The sequence below is a fragment of the Amphiura filiformis genome, chromosome 14 (assembly GCF_039555335.1).
Source record: "Amphiura filiformis chromosome 14, Afil_fr2py, whole genome shotgun sequence".
In the NCBI taxonomy this organism is placed as follows: Eukaryota; Metazoa; Echinodermata; class Ophiuroidea; order Amphilepidida; family Amphiuridae; genus Amphiura; species Amphiura filiformis.
The window spans coordinates 9,846,857-9,859,356 of record NC_092641.1 but is presented as its reverse complement, the minus strand read 5'-3'; the positions used below and the strand labels follow the sequence as shown (position 1 = coordinate 9,859,356).

General features: G+C 33.9%; 1 long non-coding RNA gene across 1 annotated transcript in view; it reads right to left on the bottom strand.

Moving 5' to 3' along the window:
• The window catches only part of LOC140168915 (uncharacterized), a 4,817-nt gene extending 3,738 nt beyond the window's left edge, over nucleotides 1-1,079 (bottom strand). The window contains exon 1 of the long non-coding RNA XR_011861284.1: nucleotides 976-1,079. This is a non-coding gene — a long non-coding RNA (uncharacterized lncRNA). The remainder of the gene's footprint in view (nucleotides 1-975) is intronic.
• Nucleotides 1,080-12,500: the final 11,421 nt, after the last annotated feature.

Here is a 12,500-nt window from a genome sequence, read left to right as displayed (position 1 = left end):
GAACTTGTAGTTTTAAAATAATTGCAATTATTTGAATTTTGACCATGATTATAGTGGAAAAAGGACTCAAATCCATAATGGCGATTATTGATTACAAGAAATCGATAATTCATATGACCTTGTAAATTAGTACAAGTTATTATCTCATAAACATAACAACTCATACCAAATATGAACTTGAAACTATAACGTGTTCTGGAGTTACGGAATTTATAAATGTTTGATGGCCTATATCTCAAAACTGTTATTATGGTGGTTGAGCTCTTTTTTCACTATGGTCTTCAATTGCACATTTACATTCATGACTATTATTTGGAATCAGCACGCAAAATACATTAAAATGAGTATAATTGGTTCAGTGGTTCTAAAGATAGTTATTGATATTTTGAGAAAACATCTCAAAATGTGTTGAAACTATGGCTAGCATCAGGGTTGGTGCGATTTAAATCAATTAAATCAATTGATTTAAATCACGATTAAATCAATTAAATCAATTGATTAAATCAAATGATTTTTTTAAATCACTGATTTAAATCAACCTTTTCGTTTTTTACAATTTTTGATAAATTTAAGTTAATTTCTTTCATAAATTGACTGTTTTACTTCATTCCTAATGCTTCTGCAACTTTTGGATACAATTAAGATACCTCTATGTCATTTTATCTATTGCTAAAATTCATATTCAAGGTGCAGAATTCTTTTTCCCATTATTTTACCAATTTTTTCTTTGAAATTTTCTCATGTAAAAACATGTTTTGATTTTTTGTAAATACCTGATAGGATTGTGCATATGTCTAGCATTCCGCTGGTTTTTTTGGACTTGATCATGGGTATAGCAGTTCTTGGAATCAAATAAATTAAAAAAATCGATTTAAATCCATAAAATCTGAATTAAATCACATAAATCGATTTTTTTTTTAAATCAAAAAAATCGCTAACCCTGGCTTGCATGCAGAGCATTTAATAATTACCTACCATGTTATCGTTGGGTTGTGAACTTCCTGTCACTTCAAAGGGAATGGTTCGTTTGTCGATTATAATTACGCTTCTAGAACATTCCAAGACCCTCGTAACAGCTGCAACCAAATAAAACAAAGTACCATTAGATTAGATGCAAATGAGATTAATGCCGTAAAAAAAAATTTGAGAGGTAGCTTCATCAACCACACATTACAATCACATCGATATGTATACATGTGTAGGTCTGAAAAAAAAAGTTGTTACAGTAAACTTATCAGGGATTTTCCAAAATTAATAGACATTGCCATCATTGTTCATTAATGCAACAGACTGATATTGACAGGGGATTTTCACCTTGACATAAATAGTCTTGATCATGTTGATAAATGATGTTGCTATTGCTATCATCTGGGTTTCCCCTAGATGTCACAATACACAAACTCTTGCATAATTATAAGGTACATTCCCCTATTTCATGATACATGATTATACAGGGTACATAACAATTGGAGGAGAGCTATGTTTCTCCCTCACCATGCTCACCGCTGTTTGAACCTACAGAAAAGTATGTTATTATTACGATTGTGAAGATTTTCATTCCACCAGGAATCTACACCAACTGTAAATTTGAGATTATAATCTGATCACCAGGACTTACTTTTTATGAGTGGCAATATTTCGTCATAAATTAGAACAATGAGGGCGCTATTTTTAACCATAATTTGCATACTGACAGGTGGTTAAAGACCCGTAAACCGCCCATGCACTAAATGAAAAAAATCATAAATGAGGCGAAGAACATAGGCCAACGGCTATACGTACTAAAAGTCATATTTTAGTCAAAATAATTAGTGCCCTCAGGTTCTACAAAATTAATAAATTTAACTTTACAGGGAAAAACCCGACCGACCCTACTTGTTGTTAAGCATCCTGCATCTTGCATCTTAATCTTATTAAAGGGATGAATTTCTTGGATAAAGGCGTAACAATCATGGTGTGGCCACAATCAATTAAAAGGCTGGATACTGACATCCAACCTCTTAAGGGATCTGGAATGAGCGTTTTGAGCGTTTCGACAGTATTTTTGTGGGACACATCGAATTGCATTCTGAATACGAAGAATGTCTTTCTGATATCAAATAATTCTAATTTTTTGAAATTCATGATATAATACAAATTTTATGACAAATTATTAAAATTTGATATTTTTCACATTTTGATATATAACAGTCCTCGAATTAAATTTAATAAATCTAATGATATATTCTTAAAGTGTATGTAGCTGGGAGGAAAAGCCGACGATCAATTGAAAAATTTGACCTTTCATATTGAAGATATGGATTTTTGACACAAAAGCCCTAATATTTTTTGGTGTTTTGGGAAAAATCCATATCTTCAATACGAAAGGTCAAAATTTTCAATTGATCGTCGGCTTTTCATCCCACCTACATACATTTTAAGTATAAATCATCAGATTTATATATACTTCGAGTACTGTTAAATATCAAAAATATCAATTTTTAATCATTTGCCATAAAATGTGTATTACATTGCGAAAATCAAAAAATCAAAATTATTTGATATCAGAAGGACATTCTTCGTATTCAGAAGGCAATTCGATATGTCTGATGTGCTCTAATGTCCCACAATAAATACTGTCCAACCGTTCATGCCCCACCCCTTAATTCAACCAATATCTGATGGTCATTTCTTCTTTGACTTGTACGCCTTTATCCAAGCAGAGCTGTAGCTCTAGATTGTTACAACTATTTCAATCTACCATTTTTACCATGTAAATTTTATCTATTCTTGGTAATGGAAGAACTATAAAATTAAAGAAAATAACAAACAAATAAATCAAAACATTGATCACGTTGATATCGAGAACGTTTTTGAAATTACATGTATATGATGTTGAAAAAATTTTCTGAATGCATCTTTTGGAAAATGTGTATTTTTTTATCAATGGGGCTTCAACTTAGTCAGTACTGCTGTTTTCTTCGTTTTTTGCCAAATTTGTCATTTCAAAAATACCAAATGACAATTTGAATAACTTATCCTTCACTTTTAAGCAATTTATAAACAATTTTAATTTGTTTTTACACTTGCGCTGGGATCACTGAATGGGTCTTTAATTTCAGCTTACCTTCCTTTCTTTAGTCTCCTTTACTTCATTTGTGAAATCAATACCACCTCCATTGCTTGTTTCAAACTGGAAAGAATATGTTGCAAGGAAGTTTTTGCCCGAGTGTTGTCTATTCACGAGATCAACGTCACACCCTGTTTTCAGGTTTTGAAAATGAATGATCAGCTTATCCTCCAGCCGTTCAAAATCAATACCGTCTAAATGCTGTCCATTTACTGTTACCGTAACAGAATTTGCCATATCGAAAAAAGTTTGTGTGTGTTCTTTGTCCAGAACGATGTTTGTGAATGATTATTGTTGATTATAAATGTATAATGATAACGGGTTTAAGTTGCGACATGGGTTTTCCCACAGGTTTTTCCCGGCAGTATTTTTAGGCCTGAGACGTGTTATCTAGTTATTGTCAAACGCACCAGCATGCACTCAGTACATTACTGACCAGCTTCTATTGTTATGCATAGTCATGCTAAAAGTCGATCGATACATGTTGAAATCAGCACAATTCAGAGATATACCTTTTTGCTGTGTAATTTATTTTCTCAGTCAAATATAAAGCAATATTTTTTTCTTCAGTAATATCAGTTAAAAACACAGTGCTTGGATATACATTTTCAAAAAATCCTGGTGTTAAAATTAGGCATGAAATTATGTCTTTCAGTGTAAGATTTTTTATTTTTACAGGCCTTCGACCGCGACCTTTTTTCGGATTTGTTTTGTTGTTTTGGTTTTTTTGCGTTTCAAACTAATTATAGTTCGCTAAAGGAAGATATTTCCCACCTCTGTGTGTCTCTATATATTATGGTTTTGTCAGAATATCCGTTTTGATATCACCTTTTTTCACTTGCGACTGCCAAAATGGCCAACCAGTAATACATTTTAATATAAGCAGCAAATATAATCGATATTTCTATTGTGGCTTGCAAAATTATCCATCCATATGTACATTCGCGAGTTGATTTTGACAAAATTAGTTGTCGGAATTGAAAAATGGTGCAATCAAAACCGAAAAGCTGACAAAACTATATAGCTTTTATTATGATGTGCTTTACCAGGTTGGGAAATATTTTTCGTTAGCGAATTATGTTTCTATAAAAGCAAAACCGTTCACCCCAAAAAAGCTCGCAGGGCAAGTTAAAGCCTGTGAAAATCGAAAATCTTACACTAGAAGCCTAAATTTCACACCTAAGTTTAACATCAGGGTTTGAAAAAAATATACAGTACTAAGCATTACAGTTTTCTTCTCACATTTACTGAAGAAATAAAAATTGTTGCTTTCAATTTGACCGAGAAAATTTAAACTAATTATGAAGTTCGGCAATTTAGTTCGGACCTCGAACCCACGCCGCGCCGCAACTAGCCGGTATCGTATATCGTGGGTACGGTATACTAGTCCAGCGCGCTAATCCATTCCGGGGGGTGTCTTGGAAAAAAATTTACGGGGATGTGCCACGCAGACTTTCGGATGCTGACTTTCTCTATACCTTCTTTTTGCTGTTTTTGCCACCAATCAGAATACCAATTTTTCACAATAAAACACCCCAAAAGCACCCAAATATGCCTAATTAGGCGCTTTTTAGGGCACTTTCCCGCCCAACGCATTGGTCTCCACTGAAAACCCACCCATCGATATACCAAAATTGCTGAAAAGGTACCCCAAAACTGTGGCACATCCCCGTATACCTTCTACCAGGGAGAACCCCCTCCGGGAATCCATTCGGCCACCTAACTTATTAGTAACTTACTGTCTTGAATTTGAAACATATGGCAACTCCAACATATCGGGTATAGATTTAACAATATCATGACAAGACAGAAAACGTACCATATTTTGGAATTTTATCTGCTTAAAAACTTTATTGTGTTTAGCGCTAAATTGTTGTTAAATTGCGTGTTCTACATGGTATGCTTATTTTTATTGCGCAACACGTGTTTGTATTTCTCTCAAGTACCGGAAGTTGCATTACGAACTGCATCCGAACTCCATTTTGAAGGTGACAGAAGTAGGTGTTGTTGTTTTTTTGGATTGTTCCAGTTTGCACCAAAAATTCGCATAGAACCCTAAATTTATTTACGAAATTAAAAGATAAGATTACAATGACAACGAAACGGTAATCTTTTGAGGGGTTCTATGTAAATTTTACATAAAATTTTATCGTCTTTTACAGCCTTCATTTTCACTAAATTAACCCAAAAATGGCGTATACAAAATAAATAAATAAGTACCCTACCTTCTATACTAAATCAATTGTGAAGTAAGTAGGTATCAAAAATCGTTAAAATAGATGTATAGTTAATATTCATTTATTCCTTTACCTATCTGACATTACAGTTTTTACACAAAAAATATTTATTTGAAAAACCTAACACTCGGCTTTTTCCGAAAAGGAGGTCACTAGAATACCGTGACCAGTGCAATGGCGTAAGCTGCTGTGATATACCCTCATTAACCATTACGTCATCACCAATAATGGCAAAATATAAATGGTATCTATAAGAGTGACGTGCGTTATTCACTAGTCAGTCCGGCGGCAACTTCTGAACTTCGTGACCCTTTTGTTCGATAGAAAGTTATTACGGGTTGTTGAGCACGGTGTTACGTAACACAATGTTGAACATTGGTAAACGTGTTTTATCAAAATTGCTCCAGAAATAGACGATACGGGCGTGTACTGCTTACATTACCAGTTTACTTCGGGTATATTTATAAACGCGCTTTTATAAATACGCATGTGACCAGATGGCCAGTGCCACATTTGCATTACATCATTGAAACTCACTGTCAATCACTGAACATGATGCAGTCATGTCTACCGTAGAATTCACAACGACTTTTGCAGGACTTAAACCCCATTAAAAGCTATTAAACCAAGATAACACTCATTGAAAACAGCTCAACTATGTTACATCAGATCTTCTCTGGTTAAATCCACACACACACATGCTTCTGTTTTACCTGTGCAATGAGCAATGAGCTGGTATTATAGTTTCAGTTGGGTGAACGATTATAAAGCGAACGCAATGTAACAATACTGTGTTGGCCTTTGTTCACGAAATGAGGCAATAGTGTGCATATTGTTAACCACATAACCACAATTGCCTATACTTCTAACATACACTATTTGTAGAGGTTACGCGTCAATGGTAAGAGCACTGTGTATTGTGTATAGGAAAACGGACAGTAACAGCAGTATGAATGGCGACCATTGAGGGAGTGGCTACAGTTGTGACCTTGTTTTGGGTGTTAACACTGGCAAGGAACGTTGGCTGGAGGTTCGATGCTAATTTGCGAGGATAATTGATATCGAAGGAGAAGCAATAGATTACGTAACGCATTGTTTCCTTCATGCCGATTTGGGTTTATGATTATTGAACAACGCCCCATGTACAAACATAACTAATTTTTATTTATTTATTTATTTATTTATTTATTTATTTATTTATTTATTTATTTATTTATTTATTTATTTACTTATTTATTTAGCTATTCATTTATTTATTTGTTTATTTATTTATTTAGTATTTATTTAATTTCAAAAGAATTGGCGTTGAGCGTTTATTTGGATAAATTTTGTGCACTGGGCACAAATCTCATAGCTCTTAGTAAGTCCAATTCGCTGATATCAGTGATGTCTGCATTATCATAGGTGTATAAATAGTACAAAAAAGTTTTAGTAAAAAGTATTAGGTTCTAAATGAAAGGTAGCATACAGTGAAAACTAATATCATTCAGTGAAAAATAATCTAACACAGTATTGCTTTAATTTGAAAGAGACATGTGACATGTACGATTACATTGACTACAACTGCTGCACAAAGTAAATACAAAGTGTCAAAGGTAAGTTATCTAGTGTAATTACATTTATTTACTTACTTATTATTTACTTTTATGTACTTATTATTTTATAAATATAATTTGTTCCCCCTTTCGGCTGGACAAAAATTGTATCGATCATTTCATAGCGAGTGTGCAGAAGAATTCAAATATCACAGATATACTTTTGTAGGTCCTGTGGTTCTTGAGTTATGTTTTAAGGAGAGCTGAAACAACAACACTTTTGTAAAACGTACATAACTCAATAACAACAATAAATCAAGCAAGTTTTCAAGCAAGTATATAATTTGTAGAATGAAATTTGCAAAACACGAAAGTGTTATTTTGCAATAATATGTTGATTTTAGTAATAAAAATTACGGATTAACAGTCTGAGAGTTCTTCATATGTAATGGTAATAGTCCCTGGGGTCAAAACCGATACCCTACCTAGGCATTTTGAAGACTAGTTTTGGAAACCTTTCTCATTGATATTGAAATCAGATGGTGTGCAAAAATGTCGACGTTGGGTTAAACGATGAGGAAACTATTTTCGACAGAAATAGTTGCAAATATCTAGAGCAACGGCTATCTTGTATAAAGGCGTGGAAGTCAAAGAAGAAATGGCCATCAGAGATTGGTTGAATTAAGAGGCCATGTCAGCATCCAGCCTCTTTAAGGGAAGGGACCATTTTTAAGCGATCTACAAAAAGTTATTTGATACGTTCTTTGATTTCTAAAAAAGTAAAAATCGCAGTTTAACAAATAACGGTTAAAATGAAAGCCATTATTGGGGGGCTAATTATTGTATCAATTTGAAAGCCCTGACACCAATATAAACATTTGTTTCGGTGACCCAAGTTCATAGTCACAAACGCTCACGCACTATTTTACAGATGGCCTAGAATTGCATATTTCGGTTTCAGCGATTGCCCGAAAAAAGGTTGTATGTTTTTGAAAAGCGTTTCCGCTTGGAATGTAGATAGTTATTGTTGATATTACTGTTCGCGATTTTTATTTATGCACTCTTTAGCCGACAATTTTCAATGCATTTTACACGATAGAAATGTCGCTTGCATAAATACCGATATATTTAACAGTATCGGTTTTTTAACCAAAATACCTTCCACATTAGTTCCCAAGAATTGGATGAAACCATAGATACCATATCAGACTGCAGGTGACGAATAGATTTGATACTAGAATTAAAAGAATCAGCGTAGGCCCTCTCAAAATTTAGTTTCGAGATATATCGCCTTGAGATAAAAAGTGCAATTTTGGACAGCTTTTTGGCTGTTTTTTATAACAAGGAAATGTTTTACTTACCCCAAACTTCTCACGTAGTCCTTACTCCACGGTTGTTTGATGTATATAGAATTGGCTTCATTATTAACTAAATGCAAACTATAGATGGCGCTATTTATCCTAAATTATATTTCTTTATTTGCAAGGGGTAGGTGATTAATACTGCCATTAAAACACCCGGAATAGGTGAAACAAGCAACAAGGAAATTTTATAAACATATTTTATCAAACAATAAAAGAAATTATTTGTACTAAAAGCTTGAAAGAGTAATTTCCAGTAACTAAATAGCGCCACCAATTTTGTCATTAATAGTTAAATTTTATATCCGAAAAAGCTTTAAAAATGCTATAAAAGTGAATAATTTTGTAAAAAAAAAGGGGAAATTAAAGTTGAGAATGACTCAAAAGCATCTGTATACATTAGCATGATATCATTTTTAGCCGTTTAAGCCTAAAAATTGGTTATACATGATGTTTTTTTTTTTTTTTAATAAATGATCCCATCAAACGACCGTGACTCAATGTCCGTTGCTGTTTGGTATTATTCCAGTAATCCGATTTTAGTTATTTAATTACATTTTAGCACAAGTTTGCACACCGAACGGTGTGCTATATTCCCAAAACTGTTAATGGCGTCAGGCTCGCCTTATTTCAACCAAGTCGTAGATGTGTGACACTAAATTCACGGTTTTTCTATTAGCAATTCAAACCTACGACAGATTTGGTGGTTTGCGATAGGCGATACCATTTTCCACGATTTTATGATATCCAGCTATATAGGCCTAGTATTTCATTTGATTACACTGAACATGGATATGATGAAGCTATATCTCTACAGCCATCATGCACTGATCATTATTTTGCAGACCCGACCTTCCGCATCGGTTCCACATGTAGTAGTCCTAAGCACCACATTAGATTATGTTATCAAGAAATATTTATAAAATATGCAGGGCCGGAATTACCATTGGGTCAGATGCACCAGGGCCCAGGGCCCCCGAAATCTGGGGGCCCAATTTGGCATGTGCATGTTTCTTTTTAGCCCGAATACACCATATTTTGCACCAAATATGCTAACATTTTTTCAGCGCGTCGCGCCCACTGGCCTTTTATAATTATAACAAAATTCACCTTCATTTTGGGCTGAAATTGTCTGAAATCGAAATGTTTCTCGCGCCTCTTGCGCAAATGTCTTAGTAAAACCCATCTTATTGTAGGCCCCTTATTTGTAAACCAAAACTTGGTCACTTGAGTGCACATGCCTTCCACACGGTGAGTTTGGGGGCCTCCGAATTTTGGCCTGGCCCAGGGCCCCAAAAAAGGTAAATCCGGCCCTGAAAATTAAATTCATGTTAGATTTATATAGCGCTATGAATCAACTAGGCGGTTGCAGCCGAACACGGCGCACAGCTATCCGCTGTTAGATTGTAACATCATCCCCAATATTATTCCATTCCCCAAATTCCATTGGGTGAAGTTAGTTTTTGACAACTTATCGCCGATTTTGAAAGCAGGATGAAATCGGAGGTCCCGTATTATGATACAATTTCAAATTTAACCAAATAATTATATAATACAATTGCATACAAAAGGGCCGACATACAGCATGATAAAAGCAAGCACACCAACATGGTACAATGTGACCAAACTAACCGACACAAACACGCGTAATAACCATGAGAGGAAAAAATTAACAGCCCTTGCACTCAGCAAGATAAAGCGTAGGCCTACAATGGAATTTTGAGCGCTATGAATCAGCAAGAGCCGCCTCCTGTGTGAAATCTGCTATAGGAGATTTGATGGTAATATCTAGAGCAACACCTGTGTTGATTCAATTCAATGCCTCTCTTTTCTCTATTGACCTCAAATAAAAGGATTCAAACCATTATAAATAGCGTCCCTGACCTAATGTGACACATATTTAATGAGGCGAAAAGGGATTGGTCTGGAATATGCTTGACTGAACTCAATGCGATCAGTACACTGTCCTATGTCTTATTGTGATGAGGCGGGAGTTTTAAAAACACGGCCCCTGAACATAACATAAAGCCCGAACATATTTCCAGACAAGGAACAATAGCCATTATACAGACAAACTGTCTGGCAATGACGTCACAATAGTCTATAGTATGATCAGAACTAAATAGTCTGTGATCGTCTAGTATAATCAGTACTAAAAGTCCAGAGCGATTTTTCATTTATTTTCTAAAATTAAAAGAACCACTTTTCAGCGAGAATTTGTGTAAGTTGCACAGCTGAAGTTGTGAAAGGGTTGAAAGACTACAATATTACGGCATAAACAAGAATATGTTTGTTTGGTCTTTATTTCTATAGCCACATCCCTTAACTGCGACCGATCTTTTGTTGCCCCATCATGACTGTTGTAACACATTTATCCAAGAAAGCCATCACGTTAGATCAAGATGCAAGATGCTTCAGCGCACTCATTACAGGTACATGTTCACTCTTGTGTTCACATGTATACCATATATACGTGGATAACTCATTTCTCCCCCATAGTGATTTAATTACAGAATAAAAGTAATTGTTTTTAGCCGCTGTCGTACATCTATCTTCTCATATAACTCGAGCAGCATCATTATTTAAAGTAAAACTACGAGGCGAAGTGTCGCGTCGACACTCACGCGCTAAAGTGTGTTATATCGTGTCATATCACACGGCTAAGAACCAATAAGATTGCAGGAACATCATTTTTAAGAAACTGCTGATAAAAAAAAGAAAACCCCATTCGTGTCAAAATGCATTTCCACAAATCATTACAGAATTTTACAGAATGATGGTTGCATGGGTGACTGAGGGATCAGAGACAGAAAGGTAAATGAAAAAATTAAATCAATCAAAACATTAATATCGTCCCAGCAAACACCAAAACATTTTTAAAACGTTTTAAATAAGTTATATGTTGGGTTTTGGTTTACGTAAAAACGTTGTAATAACATTAAAATGTCGGGTTATATAAAGGTCATGAAATCGTTTTAAAACGTTTTGTATGAAAACACACTACAACAATATTTTTAAAATATTTTCGAAATGTCATTGTAAACTATTTTTGCAAACATTTTTGGTCAAATATTTTGTCAACACTTAAATAACATTATGTTCAAATATTTGCACCCAGCAAACACAGAAATGTTCTTAAAATGTTTTTACAAAACGTTTTAATAACATTTAAATGTCGGGTTATATAAAGGTCGTGAAAACATTTTAAAAACGTTATTGTAAATATTTTGGGCAAACATTTTTTTCAAAATATTTTTTCAACCCCAAAATAACATTCTGTTCAGAATGATTTGTACCAAGTTTTCAAAAATGTTTTTGGAATGTTATTAAAATGTTTTATACCCTTTATATAACCCGACATTTAAATGTTTTCTGTAAAACATTTGTGTTTGCTGTGCAGTAAATTACCAACAAATGTTTTTAATGTTATGAAAACGTTTTATACCATTAATGTACCCTTTATATAACCCGACATTTAAACGTTTTCTGACAACCTTTTATAACCTTTTTGCGAATGATGTCGAAAACGTTTTGTGTTTGCTGGGGTGTAATATTTGTACAAACTGCATGGGATGTTGAAAAGTGCAACTTTTTCCGAAAGCAGCATTTTTAGAACTTGTGACACTTTTTGACACAAAATCTTGAAATAAAATATACGGCTTCAATAAAGATTGACTCAAATGAAAAAAGAACGCGTCACGTCTTTTTGTTCCCTTTGTTTGAATATAATTCTCTTTGTACAGACCTCCATCTATTCAACTTTGATTATAGAGGTCGCAGTAGGTCCAATGAATTTTTGTTTAGTTTTCCAAGTGTAAAGATACAGAAGCATACCATTTCTCTTGTCTGACAGCTTTATTGTCTGAACACAGCTATATATAAAAAGCTACTCTTAACATAGTCAATGTTTTTATTCGTGCAATAGAAACAATATTTTCGGAAAACATTAAAGGTTCCATTCAACCTGTCCATATTAATGAAGAGCTTAGTTGCAAAAGCCCTTACATCCACTTTTTGACTTTTTGAGAAAAACAGCTTTTTAAAATTCATTTTGGCTTTGGATAAAGTGTTCATGAATAGAAACTAAACGAATAGGTTTGGTACAATTTTCACGCCATAAATTTGCTCTTGTTCTAGAAACCACCTTTGCAATCAAATTTGAGCTCATATTTTTGCACTACTTTTTTGTAACTTGACTAAATTTCAAAATCAAAATGAAAAATTGAAATATCTCATTTATATATTGAATTATGAATTT